Source organism: Procambarus clarkii, chromosome 92 (genome assembly GCF_040958095.1).
Source record: "Procambarus clarkii isolate CNS0578487 chromosome 92, FALCON_Pclarkii_2.0, whole genome shotgun sequence".
Classification (NCBI taxonomy): domain Eukaryota; kingdom Metazoa; phylum Arthropoda; class Malacostraca; order Decapoda; family Cambaridae; genus Procambarus; species Procambarus clarkii.
Genome location: NC_091241.1, coordinates 3,865,302 through 3,868,907, shown reverse-complemented (window position 1 = coordinate 3,868,907; position 3,606 = coordinate 3,865,302). Strand labels below are relative to the sequence as shown.

The following is a 3,606-nucleotide window of genomic DNA, read 5'->3' as shown; positions in this document are numbered from 1 at the left end:
TGTGGTGTTTGAGCATTACTCTGGCTAGCGTCGACATCAACACATTTGACCGCCGCGGATTAAGCGTAAAAATAAAATCACCTCGTGCCTGATGTATACTCAAGAGATTCATCTGTCAGGACATTATATAAGTGTCTGTGATGGACGTCTCTCCCTGCTAATATAATCCTGCAGCACAGTGTGGACGCACGCCTGTCTCACGTCCAGGAAGCTCACTTTCTTGTCCTCGCCTCAGTTTTGGGAGGATAGTAACTACCCAATTACCATTTCTTCCTCGACTACACTCAAGAGAATTTCGTTTCGAAGTTCCCCATCCCCCCCCCCTCCCCCCCACACACACGATCGAACTACTGTACTGACCCTCCCCTGGACGCAACCCCCACAACAGTCACAGCTCCAATAAGGCCACAGGTATCTGGCAGTTCGGCTTGTATAGGACTCCAGATGAAGTAAAGTGTAAAATGTGTGGACAAAGACAGGGACACACACTTGAGCATTATATCTTGGACTGTAATAAAATTAAACCATTTAGAGATAAATCTGAACTCATGCTGTATGATATGGTGAACCATTTTATTACCAAGGATAAAATACCTGAAATCCTTGCACTGTATCCATATTTCGCTCCCAGTAGATAAACGACATATGAGATTAAGAATCAGGTAATGTATTGTGAAGACTAATAATAACAAACAGCAGTTTCCCTATGTCCCTGTTATATCTCCATAGCTCAAGCAATTATGTATCAGCGACAAGACCTGCCATTAATGTATAATGAATAACTGGAAATACATAGGTATTGAAATGAAACATTCTCTGTTACTAGCTGACATTATAATTATAAGGTGTGAAGGATAGATGAAATTGTTAATGTAATTATCTCCGTTGAGGTCTGATCAAGACATTTTGTGACTGTATTCCATCTATCATCATACTATCAAGCAAGAGGAGCCACACATCTATGGATCATCCAATAAAATCAGCAGACTTCTAGATGTTACTACTGCTCGGCTTAGACTCGGTTACAAGTATCTCTGGGAATTATCATTATCTGCCGATGTAGACCTGACCAAATGTAAACTGTCAACAAAATTATTCGCACACCCTCCGTCACTATGTGATGGGGTGCGCAAAGATAAGTGAATTTAGAGACAATTCTATAACCAATGTTCCAACGATGTGTAAATATTTCATTCAAAATGATCTGCTACCAGAAATTTTAGCCAAATATCCCCAGTTTGCTAACTGTAGGTAGTAACTAAGTGACTGTAACCTATCCACCGCTGCCCACTGGATGGGGGGGTGGTGTGCAGGACCAACATATCAATTGTGACACTAGCTCTCCACATATGTCAGTTGCTTAATTTAGAAACTGTACTTGTGGTCGATCTCGAACCCATTGTTGATATGACGACTTATACTGAATTTTGTAACTAGCTCATCAAGATTGTAACTTGCTTAGCTAAATGAATTGTGGGGTTCAGTCCCTGAGCCCATTATGTGCCTCTGTAACCCTTTCCACTACCGCCCACAAGATGGGTACATAATAAATGAACTAAACTAACTACTGCCCTCTGTAATCCTTCTTTGCGCTACCGCTCACTGAATGAGTATGGGGTGCACAATAAACCAGCCGCCTCCGGCGGCAACAATCAATCATATAGTTGCCTAACTCCCTGAACTATATTTACTGTTTGGTGGACAGGGATTAGGTAAAAGAAAACGTGCCCAACCATTTTCATCCCATCCGGAATCTCCGATCGTACAATTGTACTATGAGCTTAGAAACTAATCTCAGCGTATTAGTGTTTAATTATAGTTAATTATTAATGCTTTACAGTTCAATAAACTTATTTCTATTTCTAATGCTTTACAGTTTACACACGAGACACATAAACTTAAGAGAGTGTGCATGGACTGTAATACTATATGGCTGACGTGTAGAGTTAAAGAAGCCAAATTATTTTAAATAAAGTGTGACATAACATAGTGCTTTTTAATGTAGATAAATGCAAGACTTTGCATGTGGGGCCTTGAGGTTATCTTGAGGTGATTTCGGGGCTAAGCGAACCCGCGGCCCGAGGCATAACCATCCACGTCACAATTACCAAATTGACAGCACTAGCTTACAACAGATAGATGAAGAAAAATACCTTGGAGTCAGAATCCATCATTCACTAAAAGTCGCACTAGTGGGAGCGGTGGTAAAGACGCGAACCAAACCCTGGGAATAATCAAGCGTACCTTTACCTTCACGGAAAAGAAAGTAGTCGACGTTTAACTGTATAAGTCTCTGGTGCGCCACCATCTGGATTATTGCATCCAGGCATGGAGATCTAATATTCAGAAAGACATAGCTGCTCTGGAAAAGGTGCAGCACCGGACAACAAAAATCATACCTTTAGGGCCACTGGGCTAACAGCACTGCAAACCGTGCATGACAGGGCGGATCTCGTCAAAACCTTTAACATACTAAACAATTTGGAGGATGTCGATCCGGACAGTTTCTTCAAAAGGTCAGATATATCACAAACGAGCAACGGGTTTAAGCTCAACAAGCCACAAATGTAGGAAAGAATACAGGAGATGCTTTTTCATCCATAGGCCTGTAAACCCGTGGAACTGCTTACCCGCCGTAGCCGTAAACGCCAAAACTCTGCTGGGTTTTATATTAAAAATCAGCTGGAGAAGATCATCAGGGCAAATGTGGGACCTTTGACAAGCCGCCGGCTTCCCGTCCTCATCGAAACCACTAGTATTAGTGGCCCACGGATAAATATAACTACAGTTGGGGATAAATGTGACCCCCCCTCCCTTATAATACTGCCTGAGGCGCGAGGGGTGGGCGGGTTGCGAACTACAAAAGCGCTGCTCAGTATTGATTATACACAAAACTTTTTCCGCTCTGCCGAGCCCCTGAGTAGCAGGCCGGTAAACAGTGAGTAAAAAGTTTGGCCCGTCCCTTACGGCGGCCCGAGTACCTTGAGCATCCTGACCTAACATGACCTAACATGACCTTCTATACGAGCAATTAACGCGCTCATTCGTCACACACTTCAATAACGTCTTTTCCTCCTAAAATCTCCTACAAACGCAGTCCACGACCTTTTTTTAAGCTAGACCTATATATGATTCAAACCACATACGGAGGCTTCCTATATTACGAAATAATATATATAAATCTTCTCAAGTAATGTATATTAGAGAAAACGTGAAGGTTGCCACAGCCGCCAAGCGACCCACTACAACACCCTGACAGCACCTAAGGAAGCTTCGCCTGCAACTTCTTCACCAGCGTCTCCTTCAGCAGCAACTGCCACCTCCCCGACCCTCCCAGGGATCCCCCAAGCTGCTGCTCTTAGACAAAATGTATTATTCTTAAGGTTAAAGACGTTGAAAAGAGAAAGCCTCGTCATGGTCTTTTAAAAACGTTTCGAATCAATTGTTAGTATTGCTTTGAGTTACGTTACGAATATTTATGATTTTATACTAACACATCAGATTAATGAGTGTACTGGCATGTTTTGGGGGTTATTAATATATGTAGATAGAGAAATAATGCGAGGATTTTTGTTTTGGTCAGCGCCGTTGGAGGTCCGCCTTTCT

At 42.4% G+C, this 3,606-nt stretch overlaps 1 protein-coding gene across 8 annotated transcripts in view; it reads left to right on the top strand.

Annotated features, from left to right (window-relative positions):
* The first annotated feature begins 3,226 nt into the window (after window positions 1-3,226).
* Window positions 3,227-3,606, top strand: part of LOC123775153 (uncharacterized) — a 41,448-nt gene continuing 41,068 nt past the window's right edge. For 4 of the 8 annotated variants that reach the window (XM_069319159.1, XM_045770082.2, XM_069319158.1 and 1 more), the window contains exon 1: window positions 3,227-3,444. The gene's annotated coding sequence lies outside the window, so the exon portion shown is untranslated. The remainder of the gene's footprint in view (window positions 3,445-3,606) is intronic. The other 4 variants (XM_045770086.2, XM_045770085.2, XM_045770087.2 and 1 more) reach the window with 3 other exon arrangements.